Here is a 19,538-nt window from a genome sequence, read left to right as displayed (position 1 = left end):
TAGGCTGTTGTGATGAAGAGGCTTGATGCATAGGTGGCTGAGGCATATTATTCTGAAATTGGCCCTGAAACTGAGGTTGTTGGCCCTGATTATTCTTCCAAGAAAAATTAGGATGATTTCGCCACCCAGGATTGTAAGTATTGGAGAATGGATTATTGAATGGCCTTTGAAAGTTTCCCACCGCTTGAACCTGAGCGTGATCCATCGGAGTGTTATTATTCATACTGATAGGGCACTGATCGAAAGAGTGAGCACCACCACAAATTTCACACCTAACTGCCATTTGAACCGCATTAGCATATACAATGCTCTGTTGTAACTGTTTTGTCAAGGAGGCTACTTGTGCTGTTAGGGCAGTGATTGCATCCAGCTCATGCACCCCAGCTACCTTTCTGACCCCCGATGATCTTTCCTCAGACCACTGATGATTATTTGTGGCCATGTCCTCCAGCAGCTCATAAGCACCAGTTGCACTCTTGCTCATAAAATTACCACCCGCTGCAGCATCAATAATGGTTCTAGTAGTAGGACATAAACCATTATAAAAATTCTGCACTAACATCCACTGTTCAATGCCATGATGAGGACATCTTCTCAAAAGTTCTTTGAACCATTCCCAAGCTTCATACAATGATTCTCCATTATTCTGGCAAAAATTATTGATTTCTCCCCTCAATTTAGCAGCTTTGGAAGGAGGGAAGAATTTTGATAAAAACTTCTGAGCCAAATCTTGCCAGGTAAATATAGAGTTCGGTTGCAAAGAGTTCAGCCAACTTTTAGCTCTATCCCTCAGAGAAAATGGGAAAAGCCTAAGTTTAATAGCGTCATCACTCACCCCATTGTATCTAAAAGTTCCACACAGCTCCAGAAAATTAGACAAATGGGTGTGAGGATCTTCAGAAGGCAACCCATTAAATTGAACAGAGGATTGCACCATTTGTAGAATAGCTGGCTTGATCTCAAAGTTGTTAGCCTCTACAGCTGGTGGGCATATACTGTTTTGTACTCCCATCAGAGTGGGCAATACATAGTCTCTCAGGCTCCTCTCAGCATTATTCTGAGCCTGACCCCCTTGTGCGATCCCAGGAATTAAAACATTCCTGTCATCCCCATCATTCTGTGCCATCTTCACAGACTTCTAGGCTTCCCTCTTGTTCTTTCTGTTTTGCTTGCAAGACTTTTCAATCTCAGGATTCAAAGGAACAAGACTGTCTGCTCCTCTTCTGCTACGCATATAACACAATTCACCTAAGATAGACAATTTAAGCAACTAAACAGATTAGAAACAAGAGAAATTAAAATCAAATTAGAATAAAAATTAATCAGACTGATATTGATAATTCTTTTCAGTCCCCGGCAACGGCGCCAAAAACTTGTTGCGATATTTTTAAGCTATGCAAGTGCACACACTCACAATTTGTAATAATATGGTAAAAACCAAGTATCGTCCTCAAGGACTGATTTATCAATTACCAATCAATCAATTTTTTTTTTAATTCTATTTGATCAAACAATTTCAGAGATTTCAAACAAAGAAGAATACTAACGAAGCACAATGAAAATTTTAACAAAATAACAGAGAGAATGAAATTAGGACAATTATGATCCTCTATTTTCCACCCTTTTACTTCCTAATGCAAGAATTATATCCCCTTCTCCCTATTCAAGAACAAGTTGCAAAAACAATTCATAATCTAGTTAAGATTTACAAATTCAATCTAAATGACAACTTCCTATATTTCTATGGAAAAGTTGAATCATGAAGAAGGCATTAAACACGCAACTCAGAAAAATAAGCAAACAACTTAGATACTTTCGTTCTAAATTGAGTTTGCATCCAAACAATCAAAGCATATCAAATTTCACTTTTCAGATTTCAATTTGATTCATGAAATAACAATTAGAGGTGATCAATCAATAATTGTACAAGTAACACAGATTGTAAGGAATTGAAAGAGATGAAGAAGAACATGAATTCTGCATTAATCCATAAAAAGGGTTTCCAAAAGATTCACATAATAGCCCTAAAGGAGAAATTAGCCCATAATATTCATTCTAGCAATCATAGAATTCAATTACAAGCATGAAAAATTGAAGATAAATGATGAAAAACACAAGAATGGATCCTCCAATGGTATTCTCCACTCTCAGCCGTCGTCTCCCTCTGTTCAGCATCCTCCAGTTGCAACATTATGTTTCTAAAATATCTCTACCAAGTTCTAAGTGAAAGGACCAAATTGCCCATCAAAAAGTGACCAGATATGTGAAAATCGCGTCACCAACACTGTAGCGCTATGTTCTTGGCGCTAAAGTCAGGAACACCTTGAAGAGAAATCTGGTCACCAGCGCTGTAGCGCCTTTATCGTAGCGTTATAGCGCTACTTCCATAACCGACCTCCTGAAAAACTGCATCCAAGCGCTGTAGCACTGTTGTTGTAGCGCTGTAGCGCTAAAGTTAGGAACCTCAATTCTTCAGAAATCCTTCCTAGCGCTACGGCGCTCCCTTAGTAGCGTTGTAGCGCTACTTACAGAACCCAAAAGTCCACAAATCCGTCCCAATTTTGTTCCACTTTCACTCATTTTCACTATTTGTATCACTTTAGCATTAATCACCCTGAAACAAGAACAAACGAACATAATTCCGAAATAAAATAATCCTAACTAACGAAAAATACCCTAAAATCTTAGACCATAAACGAGTCTAAAACTCGTTTATCAGCAGCGACCTGAGTTTTATGCGCAGCGGCCTGTCTGGAAGAAAAAATTATGAAACTGCAATTCCATTTAAAGTGCCACGGCCTGAGCTTTATGAGCCGCGACCTACCTCCAATTTCTTCAATTCTTGATCTTAGATAGCTTGCACGTCGCCACCACTTCCACATTTCAATTCTGAAAGCTTTGAATACTCCTAAAACTTTATTTTAACTACACTTGACATCAAAATGTCAGATTTATCATCATAAAACGCAACGTAGAAAATATGTTGTAGAATCACAAAACTTAGTTAAAACTATTAAAAATGCTATCATAACACCATCCAAGCATAGAAAAATTTAACAAATATTAATACAAAAATGACCTTATCAGATCGTCTCATGCCAAATAGCTTGAACAAATCCACATTATAATGCAGCATCATCAATATCTCACCAACATGCATACAAATATAAATTATGCCCTCAATAAGCCAAATTACCAAAATGCCCTTATAATGAGATGTGGACCCACATGCATGCCTTTAACATCATATTATAATATAATTAACATAATCATTTAATGGCATAATAAATCCATTATGGCCCTCCTAGCCTACAAGTCTGACCATTAAACCTCATTAAGGATTTTGGGGCATTAGAGTTTAAAATGAAGACCAAGATGAAGTGTCCATTTGATGTATCGAAGAACCCTTTTGCAAGCATTCCAGTGATTGGTTGTTGGTGCTTTGAGAAACTGACTAAGCTTGTTGACTAAAAAGGATAGATCTGGCCTTGTGCGAGTGAAGTACTGAAGAGCACCAACTACACTTCGATAGGTTTCAGGTTTGTCAATTAAGGGACTGTCACCTAAGCATAGTTTATTGCCAAGAACCATTGGTGTAAGAACCTCTTTTTCCTCAAAGCCTAGAAAGTAGTGAATAGAACCTAGAGATTTGAGATCAAACTTAGCATGAAGGTCTAAAATAAGCTTGGAAATTAGAGTATTGTTGGCATTAGGGATGAATCATCTACATAGACTAGAACAATGAGTGGAGAGTCCTTTGTAGATGTGTAAAAAAGTGATGTGTCTAAAGTAGAACACCGAAAACCCCAATCAAGTAGAGCACTTTTTAACTTTTCAAACCATGCTCTATGTGACAGTCAGAATCCTATGATCCGCTAAGGGAAAGACCGAGTAAAAGCTGTGCAATCCCACACCGCCTGGGGAAGGTCAAGTGTGATGATTCTAAGACTGTGTAGGTATGGGACTACACATTTGAAGAGGGCTTAAATGGATTGATGGGTACTACCTATGCCAACAAGATGCATATTCTTTTCGGTAGCCCATCACTTGAGAACTCCAAAGTTAAGCGTGCTTGACCTAGAGTAATCTCATGATGGGTGACCTCTTGGAAAGTTTTCCCAGGAAGTGTGCGAGTGAGGACAAAGCACACTGGAAAGACTCGTGTTGGTTTGCAGGGCCAGTCCTCATTCCAAGAAGTAGCCATAGTGATGTGGGGTGTTACACTCTAGGAGCTTGTTTCAAGACATAGATAACTTTGTGCAATATGCAAACATGATGAGGATGTTTGGAGTCAAGAAACCCAGTTGGCTGTTTCATATATACTTGTTCTTTTAAGTGACCATTTAAAAATGCATTTTTCACATCTATTTGTTGAATGTCCCAGCCATACTGAACAGCCAAAGAGAACACAACTCGGATTGTAGAAGCCTTTATAATAGGGTTGAACGTATCTGTAAAGTATAGACCATGTGTTTGTTGAAAACCCTTTGCTACAAGTCTGGCTTTGAACTTGTTTAGAGAGCCATCTACTTTGTATTTGGTAAGAAAAATCCACTTGCTACTGACTTTATTCATGTTGTCTTTGGCAGGGATTAAAATTCATGTATTATTTGTCATGAGTGCTTTAAATTCCTCTTCAATTGCTGCTTTCCATTGAGGTAATTGAAGTGTTTGCTTGACTGAGGTAGGCTCTTCATATAGCATTTGAGAGGATGTAGCAACCATGTAAACTTTAGGTTTGTATATACAAGATTTTGATCTGGTTTGCATTGGATGTCGTGATGGTAGTGGAGGTGGATTTGAAGGAATACCACTCATTCAAGTTGTGTCATCAGTAGAGAAAGCATTTGTAAGTGGTAATAAAATTTCAGTAGCATTTTCACTGACCTCAGTTTGTCTTTAATATGTTCTGAAGAAGGTTCAGCTTTAGAGGTTGGAGGAATATCAGCTGCAATGCTACCTTGATTTGAAGTTGAAACATGAGTTGGAATTGATGGCGTGTTGGAGTGTGTTTCAGAAGATGATAATAAAGAAGTGGTTGGTATTGGGGAGAAACTAGGTGGTGAGGTAGGTATAACAAAAGCATGTGAGGTCAGATTGCTTTTTAACTGATCTGAAGTGAGTGATTAAGAGCTAGAGAATAGGTTCGAGAAGGGAAATTATTTTTCATTGAAGTTAACACTTCGGGCAACATAAATTCTACCACTAGGATGAAGACATTGATACCATTTGTGGAATGGAATATATCCAAGAAAAAGACACTTAAAATTTTTGAACTCAAACTTGTGGGTATGATAAGGTTGTAGAACTGGGAAACATGCATGGCCAAAAATCTTTGGGAATTTGTAATCAGGGACAAGTTTATAGAAACATTCAAAAGGTGATTTGTATCGGAAAATAATAGTTGACAATATGTTGATTAAGTACACAGCTGATACAAAGGCATCCCACCAAAAAATTAAGGGTAGTTTGGCTTGAGCTAATAGGGTAAGGCCCATTTTTGTGACATGTCTATGTTTCCTTTCAACTCTTACTTGTTGTGGATGTGTATGAGGGCAGGGATGCCTAAAAATAATTTCTAATTATTGTAATAGAGGTTTTACTTTTTGAGACTCCCTACCCGAATCAGTTTGTAGGCCTTTTAAAGGTAAGTCTATTTGTTTTTCAACTAAGGTTCTAAACTGAATAAAAATCGAGTAGGCCTCAGATTTGAACTTCATAGGATATATCCAAGAAAACTTTGTAAAGTCATCCACAAAGAGTATGTAGTAATGATAGCCTTCAGGAGAAGGATGAGGTGAAGGACCCCATAAGTCTGCATGAACCATTTGTAAAGGAGCATTGGTTTTTATTTATGAACTTGAACAATGCATAAGATGATTTTTTTTCCATATTGACAAGCATCACAGAAATTATTCTCAGATTCGGTACAAGAAATTGACATTTTATTCAAGACTTTTGATAGAACAGTTGAGGCTGGATGACCAAGCCTTTGATGCCATAGATTAGCTACTGAACTGAAAGATCTACAAACAGTTGAAGGAATGGATTTATTACAGTTGATAGAGAATGATGAAGAATTAACAGAAGTCGGAAAGGGTAACGCCCTACCTCCTTAGAGTTGTTACTAAGTGAGTTTAAAATGTGTGCAACTAACTCGCTAATCAAGGTTTTAGGTTAAAAGTTGTTATACCCAGATTTCGAGCCATAGCAAATATGACCTCGAAAGCTGAGTTCGCATTAAATGGTCTCGTGAGGGTTAGGGTATGCTCTACGATTGTAAATCGGAGCCTGCAAAGTATGATACAGACCTCGAATATGGTGACCTCGAAATGATCTCGATCTCGAAGGATAGCTCTGTGAGCCCCTCATCTTCAGGAACAACTTCGGAGCAGGGATCTCGAGTTCGATATGCTATCTCGAAAGCAATGTCAGCTCGAGAAATGTCAGTGGCTCGCACAATGACGTGAAACCTTAGATGCTGAAGCCTTGGAGATACGCTATGATTACCTTGAATATCTACAAGTATTGTATATATGGGATATAATCCTCATTTATTGATGTAAATCCCCAAAAATCGTGGGATATTATTTAGTCAGTTATGCGTTTCCTGATCTTTGGGGAACGTTTCCTTTTATATCTGATTGTTGGCATTTAAAGCCATTTATTTTTATTCACAAAAGAGTAACTACCCAAAATATGTGGGATAGTATTCTGCATCCTTCTCTATAAATAGAGAAGTCATGCACCATGGTAGAGGACCGAAATTCTGATCCTTGAGAGAAAACTCTGGAGAATTCATGCTAAAGAATTGTTCAGAGATAATCTTGAGATTAATAATAGAGACTCGTGGACTAGGCAGATTTAACTGCTGAACCACGTAAAAACCGTGTGTCTGATTCGTTTGTTTGTTTTAGCTATTGTCTTTAATTGTTTACGTGCACTCTTCTTTTATCTGTTGACAAAAAACGGCGTCAACAGTTTGGTGCTTTCATTGAGAGCCTCAAGCATCCATCCCAGAGAGATTCATGGCTGCAAACAATCAGAACACTCCTGAAGAAAATTACCCAAGGCGTCCTGGAAAACAACCGATGGAGAACCCGGACGCTGAAGAAAGGAGTGGGTCCTCCGATTCCCGGGGACCACCTCCACAACCAAGGGATGAGGACATGTATTATAACCCTGAACGTTATGTCCCTATTGTAGAATTGGAGAATCGGCAGCTGAAACAACTGCTGGCAGATGCCAACAAACGTAACGAGGAGTTGACTAGAATAGCCGCGGAGGCGCAGGTGGCTCAGCCCCCGCTTCCGTGCGAAGACCAAGTCCCTCCTCCAAGGGACGTGCACGTTCCTCCCCGGAGGCCCCGTGGGCGTCCACGAAAAAATGCTACCACAAGGAGGCCAGCGCAACCTCCAGCACCAACAGAGCCATCTGCTCCTTCTAGGCCTCAGAGGAGTACCCGAGCTCGGGTCCCGCCTAATCCACCTGTGGAAGTGCCTGCAGGAACTGAGAACAACCGGGCTCCTGCCGAGGCTCGGACTCAGGTTCCTGGTAGTGCACCAAACGCAACTGGCCCATCTCGGGCAAATTCTGGACCCTCCAGGCCGAGGCAAGGACGGCAACCACCGTCACCTATACGGTTTCCTCCGTCTCCCATAAGATATCCTTCACCTCCCCGCAGGAACGCTCAACCTGATCGAGATCAGGATCAAGGGCGTACAGGGGAAAGACAAGAAAACAGGGAGACGTTCCAGGGGCGGAAAGGCGCGCCATCCGAGAGAAGTCAGACGTCCCGATCTCGCACTGCAGGGACAAGGCGACGTAGAAAGGATCCACCACGAAATGACCGATCGATGAGTTTCACTAGTGATGAGTCCGGAGAAACTAGGTCTGTCAGTAAACACGACCGGGGTCGTAAAAATACTGGAAATCACAAGAGCCATCCCGACCTGCGCAATCACCTAAATCAGAGCAGGGGAAAGGGAGATCAGACAAACCCGGATCTTAGGAATCATCTGAATGGGCGTAGAGATCCCTCACGGAGACGCGAGCCTGGGATCGCGATTAATGACTATCAATTCCAAACACCGCCTAAGGACCCAGTACAAGAAAGGATCGATCAGCTCGAAAAAGCCTTTAGGCTTTTGAAGAATGAACAAGGGAACGGTCGATATGAGGACTCTGATGAGGAGCTCGAGCCATTTGCTCCCAATATTTCTAACACTCAGTTCCCCCAAGGGTTCCGGATTCCTCACGTCCCAGCGTTTGGAGGAAAAACCGACCCATGCAGCCATCTGAGTTCATTCAACACTATCATGAGAGCTAGTAACGTGGGTTACGAGCTTAGATGTATGTTGTTTCCGACATCATTGGCCGGGCCTGCCAAGAGTTGGTTCGAGAAGTACAAGAGACATTCTATAACTTCGTGGGATCAATTGTCTAGAGACTTCAAGAAGCAGTTCCGAGCTATGATGGGAGTCAGACCCGAAGCATCCACTTTGACTAACGTCCGACAACAACCGGGCGAAACACTAAAGAGCTACCTGACAAGATTTAATCTAGAGGTCGCTCGAGCTCGAGACATGGATGACAGTGGGCATTTGATGGCCATTCGAGCTGGTGTTTTGCCCGGGAGTGCCCTTTGGGATGACATGCAAGGGAAACCGGTGAGGTCGATAACTGAGTTTAACAGACGGGCGCAGAGATTTGTCAATGTAGAGGAGGCGAGGTCAACACTCAAGGCGACCTCGCAGACCAAAACTACAACGATAAACATTAACTCCGCCTCAACCTCGGTTGACCCAGCAGTTACACAGCCTACCTCGGAGAATCCCTCCAAGAGGAAAAAGAGCGAGGGAAATAATCCCGAGGTTGATGGAGGAAAGAAGAGAAAAGGAGAAAGGTATTTCTCCGTATATAAAGTGCACACCGAGCTCAACGAGTCTCGTGAAAACATATACCTGGCTAATGAAAACCAGGTCCCCTTCAGGCGTCCGGACCCTATGAGGAATCAAAAATCCAAGAGGGATTCCAGCAAATACTGTCGATTTCATAGGGACACCGGCCACACAACTGATGAATGCCGACAGCTGAAGGACGAGATCGAAGGGTTGATCTCGAGAGGTTATTTCCGGCAGTACGTCAAAAACCAGAATACTGGACAGGCTACTGCTAGCCAGAGAGTAGCCGCGCTTCCGGCAGCACAGAATAATAACTCCCGATCTCGGGATGAGGACAGGCCTCCGCCGATAGATGGAGAGGACGTAATAACCATCTCGGGAGGTCCTCATCTCGCAGGAGGGGGCAGAAATGCTCAAAAATGATATGTGAATGAGCTGAAGACAGGGGACGGGTCTCCATATGAACCCGAACCAAGGGCACCAAAAAGCCAAAGGGTTGAGACTCAGCCTATAACCTTCACCGAGGAGGATGCCTCCCACGTCCAGTTCCCTCATCATGATCCACTCGTCATCACCCTACAGCTTGCCAACAAAAGAGTGCGCCGAGTTCTCATAGACAATGGGAGCTCAAATAACATTCTTTATAAAGTAACCCTAGAAAAAATGGGACTCTCCCTTCGCGACCTGAAGGCTTGTGCAACCACTTTGTACGGCTTTTCTGGAGAAGGAACTGCCTGTATGGGGTCCATTGAACTCCTTGTGACCTTGGGAGACTATCCAGTCTCAGTGACCAAGATGATGGAGTTCGTGGTAGTAGAGTTACCATCTGCCTACAATGTATTGCTCGGGAGACCCGCCCTGGTCGGGCTGGGGGCAGTTTCATCTGTAAGGCATCTAGCCCTTAAGTTCCCAACTCCAAGCGGGGTCGGAACATTGAAAGGAGATCAATTGGCAGGAAGGGAGTGCTACAGCATTTCCTTAAGGGGAAATAAACAAACAAGCGCGCAAGCACTTGTTGTCATACAGAATAAAGATGGGACAGTTTTAGAAATTGATGAGGAGATCGATCCAAGGATTGAAGAGAAGGTTGACCTCCAACCTTTGGAGGAGCTCGAAGAGGTTCAGCTCGATGAATCTGATCCCTCAAAAAAGGTGAAGGTCGGGAAACACCTCCAAGACGAATCAAAATAGCAATTAATTTGCTTTCTGAAGAAAAACCAGGATGTCTTCGCGTGGTCCCACTCTGACATGGTGGGAATAAGCCCTAATGTAGCGAGCCACGCATTGAATATAGACAAAAGCTTTCCCCCGAAGCAGCAAAAGCGAAGGCAGCTGGATGAAGACAGAAAGAAAGCACTAAAGGAGGAGGTGGACAGGCTGAAAGCAAATAATTTTATAAGGGACGCTTTTTACCCTGATTGGGTGGCCAATCCAGTGTTGGTCCCGAAACCCAATGGGACATGGAGGACGTGCATTGACTACTCGGACCTCAACAAGGCCTGCCCGAAAGACTGTTTTCCCCTGCCGAGAATTGATCAGCTCGTGGATGCCACGGCGGGGCATGGTCTGATGTCGTTCATGGATGCCTATTCTGGATATAACCAGATTCCCATGCATGCCCCCGACCAAGAGCATACGAGCTTCATTACAGATAAAGGGCTCTACTGCTACAATGTCATGCCATTCGGACTCAAGAATGCCGGAGCCACGTACCAGCGGCTCGTAAACATGATGTTCTCAGAGCAAATAGGGAACAACATGGAAGTTTATGTTGACGACATGCTTGTAAAGTCTCAACTTAACAAGAACCATGTTGATGACCTCGAAGAGTGCTTTGGCGTGCTCAGAAAGTACAACATGAAGTTGAATCCTCAGAAGTGCACTTTTGGGGTGTCTTCAGGAAAATTTCTGGGTTTCATTGTCAATTCTCGTGGGATCGAGGCTAATCCCGACAAGATAAAGGCCCTCATCGATATGCCTTTGCCTCGGAAGCATAAAGATGTTCAAAGCCTGACTGGCAGGATGGCAGCTCTGAGCAGGTTCATCTCGAAGTCAACAGACCGCGGTCTCCCATTCTTCAACTTATTGAAAGGAAGTAAGAAGTTCGAATGGACAGATGAGTGCGAGCTAGCCTTTCAGGAGCTCAAAAAGCACCTAGCCGAACCGCCCATCCTATCAAAGCCTGAGACGTGAGAAGTACTGTTCCTGTACCTCTCAACTACCGAACACGCGATAAGCGCGGTGCTCGTCCGAGAGGAAGAGAGAATACAGAAACCCGTCTACTATATCAGTAAAAGATTACTGGGGGCAGAGTCAAGGTATCCACTGATGGAGAAGCTCGCCCTCAGTCTGATCCACTCATCTCAAAAGCTCCGCCCTTACTTTCAGGCACATCCTATCCATGTATTAACAGATCAACCACTAAGGCAAGTCTTGTCTAAACCAGAGGCGTCTGGTCGACTCCTAAAGTGGGCTGTTGAACTCGGACAATTCAAGATCCCCTACCATCCGAGGACGACCATCAAGGCACAAGCGTTGGCGGATTTCATAGTGGAGTGCACCGGCATCGCTGATGACGAGGTAACAACCACGGCCCACGAGCTGTGGAAACTTTACGTCGACGGGTCGTCAAATGAAAATGGAGCGGGGGCAGGAGTTATTTTGATCACTCCTGCAGGGAGAAAATTTCACTCTGCATTAAGGTTCGGCTTTAAAGCATCTAATAATGAAGCTGAGTACGAGGCTTTACTGGCGGGACTACGAATAGCAAAGGAACTCAAGGCCAAAGCTATACATTGTTACAGCGACTCTCAGCTCGTAGTTAATCAAATCTTGGGAGAGTACCAGGCTCGTGGCGCAAAAATGGCAGCTTATCTGGAGAAGGCAAAGTACGCATTGGAGTTTTTTGAGTTTTATGCAATCGAGCAGGTTCCCCGAGAACAAAACTCAAATGCAGATGCCTTAGCTCGGCTCGCCACTTCCACTGAAAATGAGGAGCTGAATGTTGTACCCGTAGAACACTTGTCAGCACCCAGCATTACTGAGTCAGACAAGGAAGATGTGTGCATGATCGAGACAGAACCGACCTGGATGAGCCCGATCGTTGAATACCTCGAAAATGGAATTCTTCCGAAAGATCGAAGTCAGGCTCGGAAACTAATGTATCAACTTCCTCGTTACACCATCCTGGATGGAAGGCTATACAGAAGAGGGTATTCCATGCCATTGCTCAGATGTGTGACTCCCCCCGAGGCAAAGAAGATTATTAGAGAAGTTCATGAAGGGTTCTGCGGAGATCATACCGGGGGGCATAGCCTATCCAAGAAAATTATACGCCAAGGATATTTCTGGCCAACCATTAAAACAGATTCTTTCGAGTTCGTGAAAAAGTGCGACAAGTGCCAGAGATTCGCCACGATACCCCGAGCTCCACCTTCCGAACTAACCATGTTGACGTCCCCATGGCCTTTTGCGGTATGGGGCATCGACCTCATAGGCTCACACCCAACTGGCAAAGGAGGAGTAAAGTATGCTGCGGTCGCGGTTGATTACTTCACAAAATGGACAGAGGCTGAACCACTAGCGACCATAACTTCAAAGAAGATCCTAGATTTCGTGGTAAAGAACATCGTATGCCGATATGGAGTGCCAAGAAAGATTGTGTCTGACAACGGAACCCAGTTTGACTGCGACTTATTTACCAACTTTTGTAACAAGAACGGTATAATCAAGAGCTTTTCGTCAGTGGCTCACCCTCAGGCGAACGGTCAGGTCGAAGCCGTTAATAAAACTCTCAAGAGTTCCTTGAAGAAAAAGTTGGAAGAAGCGAAGGGACGATGGCCTGAGGAATTACCCCAAGTCCTTTGGGGATATAGAACTACAGCTCGGACATAAACTGGACATACCCCATTTTCTCTAGCATACGGCTGCGAGGCAATGTTGCCCATTGAGGTCGAAATTCCAACGATTCGAACTCAGATTTACGACCAAAGTTCCAATCATACTCAGCTCAAAGAAACCCTAGACTTGATCGAAGAAAAAAGGGAGGAGGCTCAGCTGAGAAATGCTGCTTACCAGCAACGAACAACAAGATATTTCAATAAAAGGGTTCGAAGTCGAAAGTTCGGAGTAGGAGATCTGGTATTGAGACGCGTATTCTTAGCAACCCGAGATTCAGCAGCAGGAGTACTCAGGCCAAACTGGGAAGGACCATACCAGATAGAATCAGTCATCCGCCCTGGCGTATACAAACTTGCGAGATTAGATGGGAGCCTCATACCACGAGCATGGAATGGCGAACACCTTAGACCATATTATCAATAGTGTAGGAAGTGTCGCCCGTAACCATGATTTTCTGTACTTAGTTTGTTTTTGAATTTCAAATAAAGGGTCTACTTTGTTTCACATGTAATTTATTTTTATTTTTGCAATCTCTCTTAATTTAATAACCTATGGTCACACTCATAGGATATTAAGGGGGCATCATTGGTATACATACCTCCAGCTTAAAAATAAAAAAAATAAAAAAAAATAAAAAAGTATTTGGATATAACCAAATACGCGAGCTTAGATAGTTCGGACTTAACCGAGCGAGCTTAGATAGTTCGGACTTAACCGAGTTATCAAAAACATTAAGTATTTGGAAATAACCAAGTACACGGGCTTAGATAGTTCGGACATTACCGAACTACCAAAAACCAAAAACGTTTGGAGTTAACCAGATGTGCAAGCATAACAGGTTTGGAACAAACCAGCCAAATTATCGATCAATGATAAATGGGAGCCTAAACCCATCACGAAATATGTCGAGATCGAGGCTGGAACATCTTAAAATAGTTTCGAACTCATAACTTCGGAGCTAAGATACTAAGGATGAGGAAAAGTGACTATAAGATTAACCAAATCATTCATATTACATGCCATATAAGTACTTTTCAGTTCATGGTTAAAGTAATGTACGACCTTGATAAATAACGAGGTTGGAAACGGATAATTCGAATAAACTATGCATGAATGCATCGAATTTCGAGCCTAAATCCAAACTATGTTTGTATGCATAAATAAACATAACCGGTCCATCAATTATAAAAATATGCAAAATATTTCGAGCCAAGAAATGTAAGCATATAAAAAAAATAGTAAAGGGAATTGTATTAGCCCCGTGGGCATAAGTTAAAATTATTACAGAAATAATGGGACGCAGCCCCGAAAACTGATCTCCCCGAAGTCAGATTCAAAGAAGAGGAGTCTCCTTGGCCTTCTCAGCATCAGTGGCACCGGACCCCTCAGGACGAATAGCATGACTATCCTCCTGAGCTCCCTCCGAAACGGTACTCGGAGCAGCTTTATCCTTCTCGAGCTGCTCAGCCTCTTCCTTCTCGAGCCGAGCATTCCATCGTTCAAGGAAGGACGCCTCGAGGGGACCCAAAAAACTGGTGTCCAGTTCTTCGTTATAGGCCCACATCCGGTACATGGCTGAATCGACCGCCGTTTCCTTCTTTTCTTTGAACTCGGTAGTAAGGCGGGTTTTGATATCCTCCATGAGGTCGAGGGTGACGGCCTTGTCTTCCTCGAGCTTCTTATTGGTCTCCCGAAGCTGGATGTTATCTCTCTTTTGCTCCTCGAGCTCATTTTTCAGCTTCCCAAGCTCCTTGGCCATTTCCTCACGCTCCTTAACCACTGCCTTGAGCTTAATGTTCGCTGCCTTCAGGTCATCATTCGCTTTAAGGTGGAGGTCCCTCTCCTCCTGGGCGAGGGACCTGCTCGAATGGACCTCGTTGTTCAGCTCGTAATTGAGCTGGGCAGTGAAAGCAAGAGCCTGAAAAAAGGAAGAAACCATCATTAGCCTCGAGACAGTATGAATGTAAGCAAAGGGAATATAGGATACTCACCGCGGCAGTGTGCTCGATACTCTTCTCGAACAGGACAGTGCGGTCCCGAGTGCTAGTTAGACACTGCCACTGAGGAGCCCCAAAATTGCCGTAGCTCTGGCCGATCCGGGACATTACATCCGAGATCAGCGTAGATCCGTGAGGACCGGCAGCATTGTCCACCACATACGAATCCATATGGGTGGAAATGGTTAGCTTCTGAGCTCGGGAAGTAGAAGGTCTTTTGGCGAGCTGAGTAAAAGGCATTTGACCCGCCACAGGAGGATGGGATTCGACCACGGCAGCGACACCAGCCTGCGAGGCCGGCGCCACCACAGAAACGATGGCCTGCGAGGGTGGTATCGTCGTGGGGGCGTTAGTCTGGCCAGCCGACGCAGCAGCAGAGCTCGAAGCCGGCGGGGGAGGAGGAGGCGTTTTCCTAGATCTCTTGGAGCTTTTCCCAGGCTGACTGGTTTTCAGTCCCCTTGCCCTGGGGCGCTTGCTCCTCTTGGCACCCGCATTGTCGATGAGGGCGTCGAGGTCGGAGTCCATATTGCCTGCACAAGTCATCACAGTGAGTCAGTAAAAGAAATACAAGTTACTTCAACACTATATATAGAGTGGTGAAAGAAAAAACCTAACTGGAACTTTCCCTCGAGCTTGAGCTTGGGGACCATGAAATTCCCCCGTCTTCAGAAGAGGCGGGGGGAGGGCCTTCCCTATAAGTTGATGATAACCTCGAAAGGTCCCTATAATCATTGGTCCCATACTGCACAGCTATCCCATTCCACATCTCGTCCGTGGTATACATAGTGTCATATTTCCCGAGCCCACTATCAAACCTATGGACACAGTCATCTACCCAACTCCATATGTAGAAGTGGTATCTATCCTGTGGGCACGAGACTAGTCTATTGGGCCTGTGCTTTAATAAAGTGGGAGACCACATTCGCGAAGTAGGAAGGGTTTTACCTCCATCGGAGTCCGAACCCGAGGCTTCATCATTTGCCTCGTTCCCCGACCGCGGACTTCTCGAGCGAATTGGGAGAGATGCTTTCCTTTCCCTCCTCGGAGGAAGGATGCCTGTGGGCAGAGGCACTTCCTCCCAGCGTTCATATTTGTTACTGGACCAGTCAGAGGTTGACTGGCCCTGTCCTAACAACCCACAAGCTCGTAGCTTGTCCTCATGTAGCAGAAATGAGAGAGACCTCCTGCCATAAGGGAGTCGGAGCAGGCTCTCTCTGTGCTCCTTCATTGTCTCGTCAGGGGTGGGACGCTGAAAGTTAGCTGAAAGGCGAGATACACTTCAACTAAACATGGATTCAAGGGCTAAAGATTCGAGCTCAAAAATAGAAAGTAACGAGAATACTTACGAATCCGCCTAAACGAACGATGTCGAGACGGGAACAGACCGTCTGTCCAGAAAAAAGCCCTCTTGAAGTCAGGGGGATGGTTCGGAAGGTCTTCAAAGATTTTTGTCTCTTTGGGGTAGCTCGAAAGATAGTAGAAACCATCTCCTCCCCGAGTTCGGGAGGGATTACTCTTCAAACAAAAGAGATATAAAATCTCTTGGGGTGAAGGTCCTATCCACCCCAGCTCATGGAATAAGGACCTCAGGGCAGACAGCACCCTGTATGAGTTGGTGTTGAGTTGGAATGGAGCCAACCCAACAAAATCGGTGAAATCTCTGAAAAAGGACTTTAGGGGCAGCAAAGCTCCTGCCTTTAGGTGTTCCTGGCTCCAGGCCGCGTATTTCACACTGGAATCGCGGCCCCCAGGAGCGAAGCAGCTCCGTTCATGCCTTGTCGGAGCTCGACACTTCAGTGTGTCTAGCGAGCTAAGGCCATGAATGGCCAGGATGTCAGTTATCTGGTCGGAGGTGGTAACCGAGCTCTGGTAGAATTCGGCTTCAAACATCTCCCTCCTAGGCTGCGAAGACGAAGGCTCCGCCATTAGGGAAAACTGGAGTTCCCCCGGGTGGTATGCTACTGTGACTTTTAACGCAGGGTCGAGGGGAACTGGCCTAGGTCCTGGGTTAGGCTCCGGATAGATGGCTTCTCGAAGAACCCTTCTCTTCTTTTCGATGACCTCGTCAATCTGGCGGCGATAGTGGGCTCGAATGTCTTCTTGCTCGCGTGCGATCTCGTACTCTTTAATCCGACGCTGGTTCCGAACAAAGATCGATTCCGGGCTCGGAGATTTGGGCTCGTAAGGGATTGCTCGTAATGACCCCCACCGCCTTTCCAGATTCTGTGACATCTAACGAGAAAGAAAAAATGGTGAGGGCCATGCATGCAAGGATCACGAACTCGATAGGATGAGCTCGGACATCTAAGGGCAAGAAACTAAATATTAAGACCCTCACTAAAGAGTCAGAGCGCGTATTCCACAGGGAAGAAAAAGAACGTGGATGATTTTTTGAAAATCCCGAAGTTCAAGGGAAAGAAAGGTGGCGGTTAGCCAGGAAAGGGTTTTTTCAGGTTTCGTGTAATTGTCAAGAATAAGGGTTTTTACCCGAAAACTTGGTGTACAATAAACATAGCCTAAAATTTTCAAAACCCAGAAAGTTGAATCAAAACCCAGAAAGTTGAAACCACATTCAAACGTCGAATCTGGATATAAACCAGAGACGAACTTCCAGAGTGAAAATCCAGAAAGCCTAAAAACCTATCGGTTCAAACCCTCCTATCGCATCATGCTAAGAACGTAAACTAACATACACAGCAAGCACAGTATAAAAGGAACAACAAAAATGGCGTACTTACACAGTGATGGGGAGTGCAGCGAAATCGTCGAGTGGAGAAGAGGTTGCAGGAAAGAACTCACTGACTCGTACAAACTAGGATTCTTTTGTTTCTTCGGCCTAGAAAACATGCAATGAGCATAAACTGTGGTAAGAGGTTTAGGGAGTGTTTTTCTTTTTTCTGGTCTGTGATGAGCAAATGTGAAGAAGACGAAGAGGGGGTCTTGTATAAATAGGTGGGAAAACCGAATTAATCAGGAGCGTTGATTAAAATCCTCAACAGATCGAATGGAGGGGAGTCGATGATAAGATGGCGCCGAAAAGCTGTCAGACGAACGATCGTGGGCATGTTCCCAAGGTACTCAAGTACCTAAAGTGAGCAATACCCATCTGGCACGTGTCCGTTTTTAAGAGTGTGACGGTATGGTTCCCGAAAAGAGTAGTTCAAAAGTTTCCTTCTCTTAGGATTCGAACAAATACTTTTGAGGGGGCAAAATGTTATACCCAGATTTCGAGCCATAGCAAATATGACCTCGAAAGCTGAGTTCGCATTAAATGGTCTCGTGAGGGTTAGGGTATGCTCTACGATTGTAAATCGGAGCCTGAAAAGTATGATACAGACCTTGAATATGGTGACCTCGAAATGATCTCGATCTCGAAGGATAGCTCTGTGAGCCCCTCATCTTCAGGAACAACTTCGGAGCAGGGATCTTGAGCTCGATATGCTATCTCGAAAGCAATGTCAGCTCGGGAAATGTCAGTGGCTCGCACAATGACGTGAAACCTTAGATGCTGAAGCCTTGGAGATACGCTATGATTACCTTGAATATCTACAAGTATTGTATATATGGGATATAATCCTCATTTATTGATGTAAATCCCCAAAAATCGTGGGATATTATTTAGTCAGTTATGCGTTTCCTGATCTTTGGGGAACGTTTCCTTTTATATCTGATTGTTGGCATTTAAAGCCATTTATTTTTATTCACAAAAGAGTAACTACCCAAAATATGTGGGATAGTATTTTGCATCCTTCTCTATAAATAGAGAAGTCATGCACCATTGTAGAGGACCGAAATTCTGATCCTTGAGAGAAAACTCTGGAGAATTCATGCTAAAGAATTGTTCAGAGATAATCTTGAGATTAATAACAGAGACTCGTGGACTAGGCAGATTTAACTGCTGAACCACGTAAAAACCGTGTGTCTGATTCGTTTGTTTGTTTTAGCTATTGTCTTTAATTGTTTACGTGCTCTCTTCTTTTATCTGTTGACGAAAAACGCCGTCAACAAAAGTGTAGCTAAACCGTAATAAAAGTCATACAATTTGAAAATATAAACATCCATTGAAAATTATAAAACGTTAAACATTTGGGATCCCAAAATACTGTTTAGAAATATTTACATCTTAAAAATATAATTAAAGTCGACTAAACGACAAAATTAGGTTTAATACAAACATCTCCCAAAAATACCCCTGGTCGTGGCAGCCAGGCAGGCCAAACATGTACGCGTCGCTTCACGCCCTCCGTACTCATGGTTGGTTGACTTTCCCCTTGCCCTTACCTGCACCATAGAGCACCCGTGAGCCGAAGCCTAGCAAGAAAACTCCACACAAGTAAATAACATATGCATATCTATCATTCAACATATAATAAAACCGCCAACAGGCTAAACACATACGACCATGTTGTCCCAGGCGCTTTACCAGGCCCTAGGTTCGCGGCCTACACTGTGAGGATATCCCAAGTATCCTATAGGGGTCTCACCCTGGCAACTCGCACTCCGCGTGCTTAACACTGCTCCCAGCCCCTTGCTGTACTCAGCCTTGCCGTTCTCAACCTTTACCGTTCCCGGCCCTCGTCGTTCTTGGCCTTGGCCATTCCCAGCTCTTGCCATTCATTCACATATATGCACACATAACATAATTAAACAAATACTTAAACACGTATAAACATAATCAATGGGGCTACACCCTGCAACATAATCATATAGGGTCATGCCCTGCAACACAAACTATAGG

The 19,538-nt window shown here is 44.0% G+C and overlaps 1 non-coding gene across 1 annotated transcript; it reads left to right on the top strand.

Annotated features, from left to right (window-relative positions):
- Nucleotides 1–572: 572 nt before the first annotated feature.
- On the top strand, nucleotides 573–679 carry LOC133798857 (small nucleolar RNA R71). Its single transcript, XR_009876074.1, has one exon. It is a non-coding gene; the product is annotated as a small nucleolar RNA R71 (small nucleolar RNA).
- The last annotated feature ends 18,859 nt before the right edge of the window (nucleotides 680–19,538 follow it).

This window comes from Humulus lupulus, chromosome 8 (genome assembly GCF_963169125.1).
Source record: "Humulus lupulus chromosome 8, drHumLupu1.1, whole genome shotgun sequence".
In the NCBI taxonomy this organism is placed as follows: Eukaryota; Viridiplantae; Streptophyta; class Magnoliopsida; order Rosales; family Cannabaceae; genus Humulus; species Humulus lupulus.
The sequence above is the reverse complement of the archived record's forward strand: the minus strand, read 5'-3'. Positions and strand labels throughout refer to the sequence as shown.